Source organism: Triturus cristatus, chromosome 11 (genome assembly GCF_964204655.1).
Source record: "Triturus cristatus chromosome 11, aTriCri1.1, whole genome shotgun sequence".
Classification (NCBI taxonomy): Eukaryota; Metazoa; Chordata; class Amphibia; order Caudata; family Salamandridae; genus Triturus; species Triturus cristatus.
This window is the reverse complement of record NC_140594.1, coordinates 335,610,329-335,630,432: the sequence shown is the minus strand read 5'-3', so window position 1 is coordinate 335,630,432 and position 20,104 is coordinate 335,610,329.

The window sequence follows — 20,104 nt, the reverse complement described above, 5'->3', positions numbered from 1 at the left end:
TTTGAGGAGCAGCTGGGTGTCAATGGCATACGAGATGATGATGAGGTCGTGTGCTCATGTGATGGTGGAGAGGGGGGTCATGGAGACATTGAAGATCGTCACGCTGAGAGAAGAGCCCTGGGGCATGTGCCACATGACCCCAGTGTACTACATGCTGCAGGGTGGAGGCATACTCCCTGGGCCTTGCTGGTGAGCTACTTTCTGGTTTAATCCTGGGCCCTCCTCTGGATACCAGTGTTGGAGATGTGTGAGCTGACAGTGTGTTAGCACATGGTGTACAATGCCGTTGAGAGGTCAAGGGGGGTGGGCTCACCATTGTTGAGCAGGGCAAAGTTGTCGTTGGTGGTGGCAATGATGACAGTTGCAGTTGTGCGATTAGTGTGGAAGATGGTCTGGTGCCGGTTGCCTGGAGCTGGTTGCGCGGAGGAAACTAGTCAGTTGCTTGTTGAGTGTCTTCATGATGACATTTGCTGGGTAGGGAAGCAGGGTGATGTACCAGGAGATCCTGTGGTACTGCCGTCCGTTGTTTAAGAAGGGCCTGGGTCTCTGCATGCCTCCAGCACCCATGTAATGTGGCAAACTCAAAGGAGACATTCATGACGCGCTGGACGTGGGCTTCAAGGATGGGGAATGATGTTGTTGAGATGTTGTGTGGGACGGGGCCTGATGGAGAGCCAGAGTGGATGGTGCACATGAGCCAGGTGGTGTACTTGCTGTTGACAGGAGTCCAGAACCTGAGGGGGGTTTGCCCTGCGGATAATAGTGCTGTCTGCCTCTGTGTGCCAAGGCTGTTGTGTATGGCCATGAGCTTGCAATGGTACAAAGTTGCAAGGGATGTGATCTGCCTTGCAAGTGTGGGGTGTCTTGGATGTAGATCTGCTGTCAGTTCACTCACAATGCTGATGAGCTCCTTGATGTCGTGTGTTTTGGTGTCTCTGCACTATCTGAAGGATCTCCACTTGTCCTTGCTGATGATATGGTGATGTCTGTGTGTGGTCTTTTCCAGGCCTGTAAGGTAAATGATGGCTCTTTGTGTTGCAAGGTTTGCACAAGAGTCCGGCTAGGTCTGTAGGAGTCCAGTAGGTCTGCCTTGTCCCAGGTGCCTTAACTGTTGTTGTGCTTCACAGGAAAGTCCATCAATGTGGCAAGATTGTTGGATCAGTTGCTGATCCAGTGCGTGAGGTTGCAGGGTGTGGCGGTGGTGTTGTTTTGAGTGTCCCACACAGCTTGTCTGTGGTGACTTACACCAAACATCTTTGGGGTATCGGTAGCGGGGTGTGGGGCAGTGTGTTGCTTGTCAGAGACGTGGATTCAAATGTTGATGTACCAATGATGGATGGTGGTGTGGTTCTCCTCCAGCAAGAAGTTACTGGCCCCCAGCAACATGTAGCCTGTGGAGGTGAGGGCGTGCGTGCAGATGTACGTGTTGATGGCTTAGCGGAATTGTGGATGTTAGCCTGGAGATCTGTAGATGAGTGTTACTCTGAGGGTTGCCAGGGAGTTGCTGCAAACCCGGATTTGTGACTCTGAGGGTGTACTTGTGAATAAATTACAATTCATCCTCCGGGATTGTTGGTGCCATCCCTGCGGGAGATCTTGTATCCGTCTGAGATGGCAATGAAGAAGTTGTGTGCTGAGGATCCCTTTGTCCAGGTTACTGTCATGAAGGTGATGTGTGGGGCTGTTGTGTTGAGGAGGTAACAGAGTCCAATGTCGTGCTGGTGGACGGAGCGGGTGTGGAGTAGGAGGCACATGACCTGGTTGTTCTGACAGGGTCTGTTAGACTGGGCAGCGCTGTGTAGGCAGTTGGAGTTGCACACTCAGCATGCGAAAGCTGTCATGTGTGCGCTTAGGGGTTGCCTGATAGCAGGCGGATGATTGTCTGGAGGACAGTGCTTGGAGGTTGGCTGCAGCATGAGCCTGTTGAGTGACGTGGGTAGTGCACAGACCAGAGGCTCGTGCACTGTGCACGTTGCAGGCGCAGATGGTCCTGCCTTTGGCCCGGCGTTGGCGCAACAGTGGCACAGAAAAGCTGCTGGCTGCATTTAGAATGGGTGGAGGGGGAAGGGCTGAGCATTTTGGAAGCGTGTGGGTTGCAGAATCAGTGCACTCGGTGGGGCGGTGCCGCAGGTGAGGCAGCAGCAGGTAGAAGGGGTGAGAAATTAGGCAAAAAGTAGCACACAAAGATAAGGAGGTTAGAAAGGCACAGTGCAACAGGTGTATGTAAAGGAAGGAGTGTCAGGTTACACATGGGTCACTCTGAGAAAATGTATGAACAATCACCAAAAATGATGGCCACAGGATCAGGCAACAAAATGCGGAGCTGCGCACAGGAGACACACCATCAGCATGCGTTCACGTCCCGTTGTGGGGAGCATCCTGCACAAATACATACACAACCAGGGACTTCATGCACAATAGATATTATTAACCATGAAGAACTGCATGCATGTTGCCGAAGTACACATACACACATATGCTCAATCTTTGACAATTATGTCATAGTTGACGCATGCAAACTGGCAAGAGAGCTGCAGTGACAGAGATGAGGCACTTTGGATTGTGCTGAACACCTTTATTCCACATACACACACAAAGGGAAATGCATCAATATGAACAGACTCATAGGTCAGTTGACAGAACATGTGGGACATACGCTGGACCCCCCCTTCATGACACGGATGATGTCAATCCCAATGAACTGGCACACAAGTTAAGGGGATGAGCCAAACACATCCTGTTGCACACGGAGAGGCTGCAATTCCCCATAGAGCCTGTTGTTGTGATGTCCCACACTATGTCCACCCGTAGCATCCGCAATGTTTCAGAGGCAAGGTCTACACACATTGATGCCTTCATCAGACGCCACACTCCACTACAGATGACTATCAAGAAGGGTGACTATCATGTCATGGGAGTGATGCTACATGTTATATGCTCCATGGTGAGAAGACATGTATGCATGTTACCACAACATGCACAGAAGCAGGCCCACACATTCCCAACCCGTACCACCACCAAAAAGCCTTGCTGCAATCCTTACCCAAACTGACATTTCCACATGTCCATGCATGTAACACGGATTCAGCACACGTTGCAATCCTTATGAGGAATAGCAGGAGGACAACGATGACACGAGCAGACAACAGGCGCAAAAACCTGGGAATCACAGACACACAAGAAGTTACCTAAAACAATTCTCGCCGCACACATGGACATTTACAAAACATGAACAATGTTGGACACATGTAAATTTCAAAGAAAGTCTCTCCGCAAAACTGTGTGGCATGCCATCATCACTCGAGTGGCACATCAGAACACACATCAAAGTCACTTTGCATTTAGTCAGCTGGACACACATTGCAACACATGCCACTCAATGCTACAAGCTTGCACACTCATACCCAGTGACTCACCATTATGAGAAGAAGTTGCGTAGGAGCTGACTCCGGATATCATCCTCCTCCTCCTCCTCATCACTAGCCTCGTGAGCAAGCCCTTGATCCTCCACGGGTGGATGTTCCTGCTCATCCGGATCCAGGATAAGTGGCACTGCCTTCTCAAATGCCATGTTGTGCAGCTTGCAGCACACGATGAAGATTTGGCAGACCTTCTCCGGGGCATAAGGGAGGGACCCGCCTGTCTTGTCCAGGCACCGGAATAGGCTCTTCAGGAGTCCAAACGTCTTCTCAATCACTCGCCTGGTCTGCCCGTGTGCATTGTTGTACCGGTGATCTGCAGCTGTTCTTGGGTTGCGGAGAGGTGTCAGCAGCCATGTCATGTTGGGATAGCCAGAGTCCCCTACATGGAAACATCATGTAAATAAGTGGGTCAGGAGATGCCGTAAGAGCCAAAGATACCGCAACACACAGGACAAACAGAGTATACCCACCAACAAGACATGCTCGTTCGTTGTGCAGCCGCAGCATCATTTGTGGCACCCTGCAACACCTCATGATGTAGGCATCGTGTGCTGATCCTGGAAAACATGCACAGACATGGTAAATCAGCACATGTTAGCAAGACACACCACAAGGGCATTTATTGAGTGGTAATGTTTTCTATTGTGATAGGCTTGTTCCTGTGCCTGTGGTGGTACCAAAGCCACATGTGTACCATCAATGGACCCAATTACATGGGGCATCCCTCCCAGGGCATAGAAATCACCCTTGACATCTGTCAACTCCTCAGGAGTAGGAAATTGGATGAATTCATCAAGGTGCTCCAACATGGCTGCTAAAACATCACGCAGGACACGGCTGAACATTGTCTGTGACATCCCACCAACATCAGCTATGGTGAATTGAAACGTACCTGTGGCAAAAAAATATAGGGCTGCCATCACCTTCATCTTGGGGGTCAGCGCAGTAGGATACCTGTGTCGCGGTTGCAGGTGTGGTGCCAGCTTGTCTGTCAAGTCCTCAATCAACTGGCGAGTGAATCTGTAACGGCGGATGCAGGCAGGTTCCCTCATGGCACCCAAGTCTGGCATTGTTCTTGGGACAGGCTGTGCCCTGCAAGACATTGTTTGTAAGAATGAAGATTGAGAGTCTGCCAATATCAATGTCAATGAACATAGCACATGCTACACTGCTAATACACATCAGGTAACTATGGAGTCGGGTGTGTGCAATACATACATGACACATATGCCAGCTTGCTGGCACTCCTACAAAAAGCCAGATACACCTGTTGATTGTCAATTCTACATGATATGCCCTGAAATGAGCTGGTGGCCAGTCTGAGTGAAGAGCCACAGATATCACCGGAGTGACACACAACCACATAGCTGCATTGGAAGGATGTCATCTCATCCACACAGCTGACTGCAAGGCACACGCACAGGTCACATGGAATGTCAAATGTACATATCAAACACATTGCGATGAAGGGGTACACGTGACAACAGAAAGACACAGCCATTGAGACAACGTAGACATGTATAACTGGGAAAATATGATGTCCGCTGCACACAGACCCTACAGCCGTGGGAATCCACATGTGGCATGGTGTGCGTAGATGTGTTCCATGCCCATTTCCACACAGACCCATGTTGGATGCACAAACAGCAGATGCAGTTGACGGAACACTGACATCAAGCTCATGGGGACACATGACACACACCTGACATAGTCACAAAGGGGCACGCTGATCGTCACATGTCAGTGGATAGAGTGTCCCTGTCCCTGGCATCAAGAGACAGGTGCGGGTGTTGATGACTGTGCCATCCCACTGCTGCTGTGCATGACACAGTTGGACTACAGACACACATGTGGCAAGTGTCAAGGTGATGTGTGCCACATAGTGCCCCATCACACATGACATGTGTCCACAGGTCATCACACATCAATTGTGCAACTAGATGAGATGACCTGTGCAATATCACTGGCTGCCACACCTAGGGCCTGCACATGAAAGTATGCAATGATGACAAGTACTTGATGGACATCCTTGTGCGACTCGTAGCCCTCCATTCCTGGCATGTGTACGCCTGTATTACCATTGTAAGCGTATGAAATGCGTACCTGTACGTGTGAACTAGTGCGTACCCGTACGTGTCAAATGTACTGTACTACTAGTGTGTACCCGTACGTGTGAACTAGTGCGTATCTGTACGTGTCAAACGCACTCTACTACTAGTGCGTATCCGTACGTGTGAACAAGTGAGTACCCGTATGTGTCAAACGCACTCTACTACTAGTGCGTACCCGTACGTGTGCGTACCCGTACATGTCAAATGCACTCTACTACTAGTGCGTACCCGTATGTGTGAACTAGTGTATACCCGTACGTGTCAAATGCACTCTACTACTAGTGCGTACCCGTACGTGTCAAACGCACTCTACTACTAGTGCGTACCCGTATGTGTCAAACGCACTTTACTACTAGAGCGTACCCGTACGTGTGAACTAGTGTGTACCCGTATGTGTCAAATGCACTTTACTACTAGTGCGTACCCGTACGTGTGAACTAGTGCGTACCCGTACGTGTCAAACGCACTCTACTACTAGTGCGTACATGTACGTGTCAAACGCACTTTACTACTAGTGCGTACCTGTACGTGTGAACTAGTGCGTACCCGTACGTGTCAAATGCACTCTACTACTAGTGTGTACCCGTACGTGTGAACTAGTGCATACCCGTACGTGTCAAACGCACTCTACTACTAGTGCGTACCCGACGTGTCAAACACACTCTACTACGAGTGCGTACCCGTACGTGTCAAACGCACTCTACTACTAGTGCATACCCGTACGAGTCAAACGCACTTTACTACTAGTGCGTACCCGTACGTGTGAACTAGTGCATACCGGTACGTGTCAAATGCACTCTACTACTAGTGCGTACCCGTACGTGTCAAACGCACTCTAATACTAGTGCGTACCTGTACCTGTCAAACGCACTTTACTACTAGTGCGTACCCATACGTGTGAACTAGTGCATACCCGTACGTGTCAAACACACTTTACTACTAGTGCGTACCCGTACGTGTGAACTAGTGCGTACCCGTACGTGTGAACTAGTGCATACCGATACGTGTCAAATGCACTGTACAACTGGTGCCATAGGGGTACGTGTGAAACACACCGTACACCCGCAATCATTGCGCGTGTACGGTTCGTTTCACCATTGTACTTGTGCCATAGGGGTATGTGTGAAATGCACCGTACGTGTGTGTGGATTTCAAAATTACATAGGGGACACATAAGGGACAAGTATTAGGCCCTAAATGCATGTTGGTTGTCATGGAGACAGAGTTTTCAGTTAAAAAGTGTCGATCAGGTGTCCTGGAATAGTCAGTTGGCCACAAAATACAATGTTGCAAAGTGGTTGTTGACTTGACATGATGCTCAAAATTTGAACGATGCGAATGCTGTCATTGGTGTATGTTTAAAGGGATTGGAGTAAACGTACGATGCTAATGAGTCTGACCAATCACTATGTACTCCTCAAAATGAATGCCCCTCTGCAAGACAGATATAAGGCAGCCAGAACCCATGAGAGGGCACTTGCCTGCACAACTTTCCAGTCGGCCACACTGCTGCTGTCTCTGCTTCCTCTGGACCATGTCACGTACTGTGGAGAGGGCCCAGCCATTCACCCAGGAGGAAAATGAGGCCTTGCTGGACTGCCTCCTCCCACAGTACACCAAGCTGTATGGGAGACCAGGGGAGCATGTGAGGGCTGAGTCCACTACCTTTGCCTATGCACCTGTTGTGTGACTGTCAATATTGTGTCCAGATGGGACAGACATGCAATGTTGTTTAGAGTGGGTCCCAGGAGGGGGACATGCTGATGTCTCTCATGCAGAGCATGATGTAGTTCCTGTGTGCACTTCTCACTTGCATAGTGCTTACTGTAACTTTCACTGCATAGTGCATGACACATTCAGCCTGGCAAATCCTTGGTGGCTTTTTTTCCTATTGTCCTGAGGTGATTCAGTGGTCCCCCCGGTGTGACAGGTGGCTGTACCCACAGATGTGTATGAGTTGAGTGGACCTGTGGTGAGAGTGTTCAAATGATGTGTTCGACCTCATGGACATTGATGTGTGTGAATGTTCCTTTACATGTGGGTGAGTGTCTATGTGAAGTGTTGCACCACAGCTGCATGGAGGTGGCAACTGATCAACCCATCTGATGTGACAAGTAAGCCGTGCTGTGTGTCTGACTTGCAGAGCTAGCATGACACCTGTGACACCCCACTGGCAAGTGGCACATGTGCAGAGTGAGGGTTGTATCCGCTGTTGTCAATGACAGGTGAGTGATCTGTGCTTGGGTGTGTCTGTCTAGTATGCTGAGGGTGCGTCAGTGGAGTGGGACATGTGACTGCTTGGCACGTGCTGGCCATCAGCCTGCTGTTGCATGTGCTGCAGTGTGTGGCATGATCAGTGAGTGTGTCGCACCCCTCATGCCAACCTGTTGACTTTCAATGCCATGTAGTGCATTGGGGATTGCACACAGGCCAATTTCTTATTGTGTATGATGTAATTCCTGTCTGCATCCTATGCCCTGTTCAACATTTCAAAGATGTTCAAATGTGTGTCTCTGGGACATGGAGAAGGTGTATTGATATTGTGTCACTTTGTCATCCGGACAGGTAACTGCCTACGAGAAGGGGGTGATCTGGAACAACATCGTCAGGGCCGTGAGATCTGAGGGGGAGCATAGTCGGCAGTTGCCACAGGTCCACAAGAGGTGGCAGGACATCCGGTGCTGGACCCTGTGGATCGCCCGGGGCCAGCTGGGGCTCGACAGTCCTCGCCCCCACGGCGGCCACCGATGCCTGACCCCCCACATGAGACGTGTCCTGGCGGTGGTCTTCCCTGAGCTCGATAGGCAGTTACAGGAGAGACTGCAGCAAGGAGGGGGTAGTTACATGGCTGTTTGTCTTGTTATGTGTTGGCAGCTTTTGGAAGTGCTGTGTAGCCTGGATACACTCCCAGAGTTTAGATGTGCAGTGCATTTTCTGTTCCCCAATGTCACCTGGTGCTCTTTTTCATCCCTTCCCCTCTTTGACATGTGTCCCCTGGTCTGTGTGTAATCACATTTGCACATGGTCATCTAGGGTGCCAGTAAATCTAAGTGCACATTGCTTTCTGCATCATGTGGGAGGGTGGTCTGTGACATGTGTTGGTACCTTGCCTGTGCCATGACCTGTTCACTATGTTGGGGGTCCATATTTGTTGTCACTGATGATGATTCTCAACATAGGAGTGTGAGCTTTCAACTGAACACCCTTGCAGCATGCATGACCAATGTTGTGGCCTCAGACATGATGTGCATGAGTGGGAGATATGCATAGTGCCATGACGGTTGAACATGGTACAGTCAGCTCATTCCAGGAACACAGAGCAGTGTGCCCACTACAGTCCCCTGAGACACCCTGGCCTCATAATCATGTTTGTCATCCAACACTGTGCACATTCTCTGTGGGTTCAGCATAGGTCTGCCTCTGTGGCATTGTTCCCTGGCCTAGTTTGTATTTTGCAAATATGTGCTACATGTGTCCACTGGACAGGGATACACTATTTTGCTTGTGCATACTCACACTGGGCAGTGCCTGTGTGGCTATTCACAACAATCTGTTGATGTTTGTTTGTCACAAATATGTGTTGCCAGCCCCACGAGGTGATGTTGTGTAAATGAAGCAATTTTTCCTGCACAGTTATTGTAACCCTGAATAAGAGGTGTCACTTCTTGATCTGTATCAATCACATTGACTCAGGTATGCGGGGGGTGTACAGGAGAGGCATACATGTGCAACCATGATTTTTCATTGCCGGGTCTGACTTGTGTGTGAGACTTGGCTGTACAAAGAATCACCGTCCAGTGCCCCTGTGATGCTGGCCAGTGCTTAATGTCCGTGCTTTGCAGCCTGTGTCAGTTTTTTAAATACATGAATCCTGCTCATACACTTTTTGCCACCTGTGTGTGGTTCAGATGCAACGCAGTTTTGACTTTGTGTTTTGACATCTGTGTGTACATTCTGGCTTGCCATGAGGGTGTGCCCACAGTACAGCTAGACTTTTTTTCTACCCAATTGCAGGCCCATTAGCTTATGCATTGTCCTGGGTGTGGACATGTGTGCCACTCCAGATGACAGGCAGTAGGTCATATGTGTAGCCAACTGTGTAATCAGGTGATGGATGGACATGTGACAACTGACATAATTCAAGTTGTTACTCTAAAAATTTTTTACCTTGGCACTCACAGCACTTGTCAACAGTGCTTCATGTTTTAAATGTGGAAATTTGATGATTTGTGTTAAGAACACTGATGTGCCTGCATGAAAAAAGTCTCCCAAGGAAGTGCACACCAAACAACATTTCCACTTTCATGGAACACGCTGGCACCTTTTCAAAGAAGCCACTGTTAGAATTAAATGGTGTTGCAGATTCTCCATATACATGTTCCCACAGTGGTCTTGATTTTGTGAGACTCCTTTGTTGTTGGTGATACAAACTAACGAGTCTCAAGACATCAAGACCTCCTTGGGCCCATGTATATGTACTTTCTGCAACACCATTTATTTCTAACAGTGGCTTCTTAGAAAAGTTGCCAGCTTCTTCAATGACAGTGTAAATGTACTTTTGTGTGCACTGCCTTGTGCGACATATTTCATGCAGGCACATGAGTGTTCTTTTCATGAAATGGCGAATTGGCACATTCAAAACATGTCGATTGTGTAAAGTATTGTGAGTCCCAAGGTAGCAACATTTTTATATGCACTGTGACCAATTGTTTTGTGCCCATGTGTCAGATGTATACAGGTGACTGATGCATTTCGGTTTCTTCTCCTTGCCCACAGCATCATCATCCGCAACCGATGGAGACACCTGCATGGACCTGGAGGAGGGACCCAGCGACAGTGCCACCAGTGCTGTGGAGTCAGAAGGAGCCAGTGGCACGGAGGGCGAGGGTAGTCAGTCGGAGGACCCGTCTGGAGGCGAGAGCAGCTACGACGTCAACGGGTCCGAGGCTGACCTCCTTGAGGAGGCGGAGGCTGCAACACCAACTGGCAGCATCCCCACATCTGTCCCCGCCTCCTCCATTACCATCTCCACCCTCCCAGTTGCTCCCGTCCCTTCTGTCCGTGCAGAGGCCCACCATGTCTCTTTCGGCCCAGGCACCGCACCCCCTGCCCCTGTCACCCCTGCTGCCCTCAGTGAAGAGACTGTGGACATACTGCGGCAGTTGCAGGTTGGGCAGGCATCGTTGCTGAATGTCCTCCATGGACACACTAAACTGCTCACACAGATGGTGTCGTTCATGGGGGGCATGTCAGCAACGATGTCTGACCAACGCAGGTTTCTGCGGTCCATGGACTCTTTCCTGACGGCAGCGTTTCTCTCCTGCAGCGCTCCGTCCCCCTCCTACCCCGGACCCATCCACACTGCCCTCTCCCATGCCTGCCCAACGCACACCCAGACAGTCACGGGCACGCACCCCACCAGACACATCCAGCACACCCCCAAGTAAGGCACAGCGCACACCTCCTGGCACGCACACTCAGGAGGATGTAGGCACAGACACGCAGCCACAGTCGCAGTCCGCAGTCCTCACAACCCTGTTCCTCCAAAACCACTCCCCTTAGCTCACCTGCCAAACTCTCACCCAAGGAGATCTATATGGGTGAGCTGGACCTTGCCCCCACTGAGCACCACCCCACAAGCGGGCGAGGAAGTCCCCGGGCATGGGAGTTGAGTCCCCCACTATGTCCACCCCCTCCCCCAAGAGCGCTGCACCCCATCCCTCGCCGACCACACCCTCCGTTGGCCCTGGGGTATCTTCAACTGCAGGGGTTAGGATGGACGTCCTAGCAGCAGTGTGCAGTGCCGAGCTCACCTCCAACTTTGGCGCTGCCCCACCCCCTGTGGTGGAGATGTCCCCCCCTGCACCCACCACACCTACCCATCACCCTCCTGTCCCTGCGGTGCCTGGTACTGCCACAGATGATGCCCCCCCCAGTCGACAAACCTTGAGGTTCCTTTGTGCAGGCAAGGTAGGGGTGGACGCGGTCCCCTACGTCCACCCTTGGACTTGAGAAATGGACTGGCCATTGGCCTTTGTACATAGTCTCTCTTTTTTTTTTTGGTGCTGAATAAAGCCTTTTGTTTTACTTTCAACACTATTGCATTTCAGGTACTTGATGTTGGTGATGAGGCTCCTGGAGTTGGTGTTCTGGTAATGTGTTAGGGTTCTGAGAAATGCTTTTGTATGATGGTCATGAGGTGGACCATGGTATCTGTGTGCCATCACAATATCTCTGCAAAGAATCATTGGTAGTGTGTGTTCATTTTGTTTGGAGACATTGTCCCAAGGAGTGTTCCTTCCTCTGTGGCACCTGACATCTTCCCTGCAAACAGTTGCACAATTGTTGTGCTGACCTGTGTCAACATTTCTTTTGTTGGTGACGGATCCCTTCAAAAATGGCCATGCCTGCTCACCGATGTCTCCTGCTGAATCGTCTGTGCCATCCTTGCTAGTCACTGTACTTGTGTTTTGGGTATTTAGGAATGCCTTCAGGGACAAATTGGCCCTTTTCAGCACTATGCATGTGTGTAATCACGGCCTACGACACAAATGGTACTTGTTATGCAGGGTATTTGGGCACCTGACTCACAATTGTGCGCATTGTATCTAGTGGAATTGAACCCTATTCCTTCCATGAGAGACAACATCTTGGTGGCTGGACCAGCACCTGAACATTCCTATCACTCCTGGGATGTGCGTGACAGTGTGTGTTCCCTTTGGCTAAATTAGTTTTGTATGCAGTTACATGACTATACAGTCTGTTGGCATGAAATCAGGGTGTGTATTGTGCTGCATCCGCCATGGGTGGGTATGCATGTGTTACATGTCCTCACACCCACATGTGGTGTGTCATGCAGTGTGTGAAAGACATCCATCTTCCTGGGAGTGGGACACTGCTTTCAGTGATGTGTTGTAATAGCACTAAAATCATAGTCCAAAGTTAGGGATGCGTCCATACCACCATGTAGGTGTGGTCATCTGATAATGATGTACACCCCCCATATCTCTGTCCACTGCTGGGAGTCCTCTGCACCCACCCCCCATATGTCTGTCCACTGCTGGGAGTCCTCTGCACCCACCCCTCATATGTCTTGACACTGCTGGGAGTCATATGCACCCACCCCTCATATTACAGGCCACTGCTGGGAGTCCTCTGCACCCACCACTCATATTGCAGGCCACTGCTGGGAGTCATATGCACCCACCCCTCATATGTCTGGACACTGCTGGTAGTCATATGCACCCACCCCTCATATTGCAGGCCACTGCTGGTAGTCCTCTGCACCCACCCCTCATGTGTCTGGACACTGCTGGTAGTCATATGCACCCACCCATCATATGTCTGGACACTGCTGGGAGTCCTCTGCACCCACCCCTCATATTGCAGGCCACTGCTGGGAGTCATATTCACCCACCCCTCATATGTCTGACACTGCTGGTAGTCATATGCACCCACCCCTCATATTGCAGGCCACTGCTGGTAGTCCTCTGCACCCACCCCTCATATGTCTGGACACTGCTGGTAGTCATATGCACCCACCCCTCATATGTCTGGACACTGCTGGGAGTCATATGCACCCACCCCCATATATCTGTCCACTGCTGGTAGTCATATGCACCCACCCCTCATATTGCAGCCCACTGCTGGTAGTCATATGCACCCACTCCTCATATGTCTGGACACTGCTGGTAGTCATATGCACCCACCCCTCATATTGCAGGCCACTGCTGGGAGTCATATGCACCCACCCTCATACCTCTGTCCACTGCTGGTAGTCATATGCACCCACCCCTCATATGTCTGGACACTGCTGGTAGTCATATGCACCCACCCCTCATATTGCAGGCCACTGCTGGTAGTCCTCTGCACCCACCCCTCATATGTCTGGACACTGCTGGTAGTCATATGCACCCACCCCTCATATGTCTGGACACTGCTGGGAGTCATATGCACCCACCCCCATATCTCTGTCCACTGCTGGTAGTCATATGCACCCACCCCTCATATGTCTGGACACTGCTGGGAGTCCTCTGCACCCACCCCTCATATTGCAGGCCACTGCTGGGAGTCATATGCACCCACCCCTCATATGTCTAGATACTGCTGGGAGTCCTCTGCACCCACCCATCATATTGCAGGCCACTGCTGGTAGTGATATGCACCCACCCCTCATATGTCTGGGCACTGCTGGTAGTCATATGCACCCACCCCTCATATTGCAGGCCACTGCTGGGAGTCCTCTGCACCCACCACTCATATTGCAGGCCACTGCTGGGAGTCATATGCAACCACCCCTCATATGTCTGGACACTGCTGGTAGTCATATGCACCCACCCCTCATATTGCAGGCCACTGCTGGTAGTCCTCTGCACCCACCCCTCATATGTCTGGACACTGCTGGTAGTCATATGCACCCACCCCTCATATGTCTGGACACTGCTGGGAGTCCTCTGCACCCACCCCTCATATTGCAGGCCTCTGCTGGGAGTCATATGCACCCACCCCTCATATGTCTGGACACTGCTGGTAGTCATATGCACCCACCCCTCATATTGCAGGCCACTGCTGGTAGTCCTCTGCACCCACCCCTCATATGTCTGGACACTGCTGGTAGTCATATGCACCCACCCCTCATATGTCTGGACACTGCTGGGAGTCATATGCACCCACCCCCATATCTCTGTCCACTGCTGGTAGTCATATGCACCCACCCCTCATATTGCAGCCCACTGCTGGTAGTCATATGCACCCACCCCTCATATGTCTGGACACTGCTGGTAGTCATATGCACCCACCCCTCATATTGCAGGCCACTGCTGGGAGTCATATGCACCCACCCTCATATCTCTGTCCACTGCTGGTAGTCATATGCACCCACCCCTCAAATGTCTGGACACTGCTGGTAGTCATATGCACCCACCCCTCATATTGCAGGCCACTGCTGGTAGTCCTCTGCACCCACCCCTCATATGTCTGGACACTGCTGGTAGTCATATGCACCCACCCCTCATATGTCTGGACACTGCTGGGAGTCATATGCACCCACCCCCATATCTCTGTCCACTGCTGGTAGTTATATGCACCCACCCCTCATATGTCTGGACACTGCTGGGAGACCTCTGCAACCACCCCTCATATTGCAGGCCACTGCTGGGAGTCATATGCACCCACACCTCATATGTCTAGATACTGCTGGGAGTCCTCTGCACCCACCCCTCATATTGCAGGCCACTGCTGGGAGTCATATGCACCCGCCCCTCATATGTCTGGACACTGCTGGGAGTCATATGCACCCACCCCCATATCTCTGTCCACTGCTGGTAGTCATATGCACCCACCCCTCATATGTCTGGACACTGCTGGGAGTCCTCTGCACCCACCCCTCATATTGCAGGCCACTGCTGGGAGTCATATGCACCCACACCTCATATGTCTAGATACTGCTGGGAGTCCTCTGCACCCACCCCTCATATTGCAGGCCACTGCTGGGAGTCATATGCACCCACCCCTCATATGTCTGGACACTGCTGGTAGTCATATGCACCCACCCCTCATATTGCAGGCCACTGCTGGTAGTCCTCTGCACCCACCCCTCATATGTCTGGACACTGCTGGTAGTCATATGCACCCACCCCTCATATGTCTGGACACTGCTGGGAGTCATATGCACCCACCCCTCATATGTCTGGACACTGCTGAGAGTCATATGCACCCGCCCCCATATCTCTGTCCAATGCTGGTAGTCATATGCACCCACCCCTCATATTGCAGCCCACTGCTGGTAGTCATATGCACCCACCCCTCATATGTCTGGACACTGCTGGTAGTCATATACACCCACCCCTCATATTGCAGGCCACTGCTGGGAGTCATATGCACCCACCCCCATACCCCATATCTCTGTCCACTGCTGGTAGTCATATGCACCCACCCTTCATATGTCTGGACACTGCTGGTAGTCATATGCACTCAGCCCTCATATTTTAGCCCACTGCTGGTAGTCCTCTGCACCCACCCCTCATATGTCTGGACACTGCTGGTAGTAATATGCACCCTATCCCTCATATGTCTGGACACTGCTGGGAGTCCTCTGCACCCACCCCTCATATTGCAGGCCACTGCTGGTAGTCATATGCACCCAGCCTTCATATTGCAGCCCACTGCTGGTAGTCATATGCACCCACCCCTCATATGTCTGGACACTGCTGGTAGTCATATACACCCACCCCTCATATTGCAGGCCACTGCTGGGAGTCATATGCACCCACCCCCATATCTCTGTCCACTGCTGGTAGTCATATGCACCCACCCCTCATATGTCTGGACACTGCTGTTAGTCATATGCACCCACCCCTCATATTGCAGGCCACTGCTGGTAGTTCTCTGCACCCACCCCTCATATGTCTGGACACTGCTGGTAGTCATATCCACCCACCCATCATATGTCTGGACACTGCTGGGAGTCCTCTGCACCCACCCCTCATATTTCAGGCCACTGCTGGGAGTCATATGCACCCACCCCTCATATGTCTGGACACTGCTGGTAGTTCTCTGCACCCACCCCTCATATGTCTGGCCACTGCTGGTAGTCATATGCACCCACCCCTCATATGTCTGGACACTGCTGGGAGTCCTCTGCACCCACCCCTCATATTGCAGGCCACTGCTGGGAGTCATATGCACCCACCCCTATACGTCTGGACACTGCTGGTAGTCATATGCACCCACCCCTCATATTGCAGGACACTGCTGGTAGCCCTCTGCACCCACCCCTCATATGTCTGGACACTGCTGGTAGTCATATGCACCCACCCCTCATATGTCTGGACACTGCTGGGAGTCATATGCACCCACCCCCATATCTCTGTCCACTGCTGGTACTCATATGCACCCACCCCTCATATTGCAGCCCACTGCTGGTAGTCATATGCACCCACCCCTCATATGTCTGGACACTGCTGGGAGTCAGATGCACCCACCCCCATATCTCCGTCCACTGCTGGTAGTCATATGCACCCACCCCCATATCTCTGTCCACTGCTGGTAGTCATATGCACCCACCCCTCATATGTCTGGACACTGCTGGGAGTCAGATGCACCCACCCCCATATCTCCGTCCACTGCTGGTAGTCATATGCACCCACCCCCATATCTCTGTCCACTGCTGGTAGTCATATGCACCCATCCCTCATATGTCTGGACAGTGATAGGAGTCACATGCACCCACCCCTCATATGTCTGGACACTGCTGGGAGTCATATGCACCCACCCCCATATCTCTGTCCACTGCTGGTAGTCATATGCACCCACCCCTCATATGGCTGGACACTGCTGGGAGTCATATGCACCCACCCCCATATCTCTGTCCACTGCTGGTAGTCATATGCACCCACCCCTCATATGTCTGGACACTGCTGGGAGTCATATGCACCCACCCCCATATCTCTGTCCACTGCTGGTAGTCATATGCACCCACCCCTCATGTGTCTGGACACTGCTGGGAGTCATATGCACCCACCCCCATATCTCTGTCCACTGCTGGTAGTCATATGCACCCACCCCTCATATGTCTGGACACTACTGGAAGTCATATGCACCCACCCCCATATCTCTGTCCACTGCTGGTAGTCATATGCACCCATCCCTCATATGTCTGGACAGTGATAGGAGTCACATGCACCCACCCCTCATATGTCTGGACACTGCTGGGAGTCATATACACCCATCCCTCATATGTCTGGACACTCCTGGGAGTCCTCTGCACCCACCCATGCACCCCCTTGGAGCAGTACAATGCTGGCCTGGACCTACACACACACCAATATGAAGGTAACATGCTGGGCCAGTCCTCTAAACCCACATTCCTGGCATGTGTATGCCTCGTATCCCAAATATACTGGTGCCGTAATGGGGTACGTGTGACACGCACCATACCCACGCATTCATTGCGTGTGTACGGTCTGTATCACAGTTCTACTGTGCCGTAGGGGTACGGTGGTACACACCGTACCCACGCATTCATTGCGTGTGTACGGTCCGTATCAAAGTTCTACTGTGCCGTAGGGATACGTGTGGTACGCACCGTACCCACGCATTCATTGCGTGTGTACGGTCCGTATTATTGTTCTACTGTGCCGTAGGGGTTCGTGTGGTACGCACCGTAGTGGTACGCACCGTACCCACGCATTCATTTACGTGTGTACGGTCCGTATCACAGTTCTACTGTGCCTTAGGGGTACGTGTGACATGCACCGTACCCACGCCTTCATTGCGTGTGTACGGTCCTTATCACTGTTCTAATGGTGCCGTAGGGGTACGTGTGAAACGCACTGTACATGTCCACTTCCGTTGTTGCGGTACGCAGGGTTTGCTGGACACGCCCTCCCAAGTGACCAGACCCTGGTGGTAATATATGGCCTCCATATTATAGGTTTGGCTTTGAGTATGGGGCATGTTTCCTGCCCCTCACCCCCACCCTGGCCCCTGGGTGTTGTTCTCACCTTCTGCGGCCTGTGCGTCGGGTGCGGTGCACCAGGTCGTAGGCCAAGAGGACCGGGATGACACGTACGATGGGGTTCATGGCGTGTACGTCGCGTACCGGGGCGCCGTAGCGTAGCGGTTCGCGTAGTACTCTGCTTTTCCGGCTGTGTTTGGTCCCGTGAAAAAAGAGCCGTACGGAGTGACGTAGGGACGAATCGTACTTGCTGGGCCGGAAACCGCTGCCTGAATACGTCCAGACGTCGCGTACAAGCTGTTCCGGATCAGAATCGTAGTTTTTTTTTACCCGTGCGGGCTTTTGTACGAAATGTACGGAAATAGGCTTTCTGTACGAATCGTACTTCCTAGGTTGTACGGAAAGTTTACCGGGTACGAGTCGTACGGGGAAAACGCTCCGTACAACGATTCGTACAGCCTTTTTCCAGGATTGGAATCGGCCCCTAAATGCCCTTCTTGCCAAACGATGGATGAGTCTATCATGCATATAATGTTTGTATGTCCTGAGATAAATGGCTGAAGCTGATTTGTTCTAATCTTGGTACTACATCAAGTAAAATTGCACTTCGTATGTTGAAGACAAATTTTCACGAAGACAAAGACGAAGAGTTTTTGAGCTGGATGTGGGGCATTTGAACGAATAATGTGAAGAAATTAGGTGTAATGAATGTCAACCCTGTTCTCAAAAATCTTTAAGTGTTTTTACATATTGCCAATTGGGGAGTCTTAGATTTGTACTGCTGCATCTCATTTTCTACACTAACTAGTAGTTGAGATTATGAAAAATTGCATATCTAAGGCTGTTATGTTTATGTCTGGGATTATATGTGCAATATTACTAAACGCCAAAAACCTTTTAATTTTTTTAACATTTTATGCATTTTTTTAACACAATTCTTTTATCACTTGCAATATTACAGTATGTATTGGTGAAAAACACTGTTTTGTAATGAATTGTTTTTATTGTGTCTTTAATGATTGAAAATATCGAAATAAAGACTAATTTGACTTTGATTTGACTTTGATAATTTCCTATTAGGAAAAGTTGCATTTTGGATGCAGATTGATGATGTAAGAACCCGAAGGTCACAAATAAAGGTTGTGGCCACAACTCATAAGCCTAGGAAGGTGCTGGAAGGAAGGTGTGCTTGTGTGTGATTATTGGTAGAGCCATTTGCATTTGCCTACAACACCATGTCTAAGGATGATGAGGAGAAGGAACTTGGCTGCAGGAAGAGGAAAATGAAAATTTCTGATAAAGAGCTGGAGTTGTTGACTAAGTAATGTGTGTGTTATGTGTAGACAAGGGAACCCAATTTGTGGATTAGTAAGAGACCTTGGGTACGAGGATTTTATACAAGCAGGGTTTACTCACAACAAAAAATGGAAGTGGGGATAGATATAGAAATACAATGAGATCTATATAGGTTTGTCCTTCTGGGCAAAGAATCTTTAATGTGTTTAAGTTGAAGCAAAGACAAACAACAATCAAGCGGGAGCACATACACCATAACAATTAAAACAAACATTTGCAATGCAATAGGTCTCGCATTTACGCAAGTTTAAGCTATTGGCATTGTAAATGACAATGCCTTTAATTTATGTTTTAAAAACCAAAACATAAATAAAAGGCATTGTAATTTACAATGCCAATAGCTCAAAGTTGCTTAAATGCTAGACTTATTGCATTGGAAATGCTTGTTCTTTAATGTGTTTGCTGAGATTTTGAGCGCCAACAAGATTCTGGAACGAAAATAGGCTAAGCTGTTGACCTTTCATATTTATCCGCTCACCGACCAAAATCAAAATTAAATTACAAATTCTAATTATATGTATAAGGTTGTCTTTCTGTGCAGCACTTGATGTCATCTTTGTGGCGCTACAAATAATGAGACGCTATTCATGTCCACCCTTACTTATTTTTTCGCTTGTGGCAGGATGAAAGGATGAGCTGTTCTAACTACTGCCTCAAACTCCCGGGATTTAAACCTGTGAGAAGAACCCGGATTTAGCAGCAGGACCTAATTTCTCTGGGCTGTGCCAGAGGCTTTCAGCCAGCTGTATTTTTGAAGA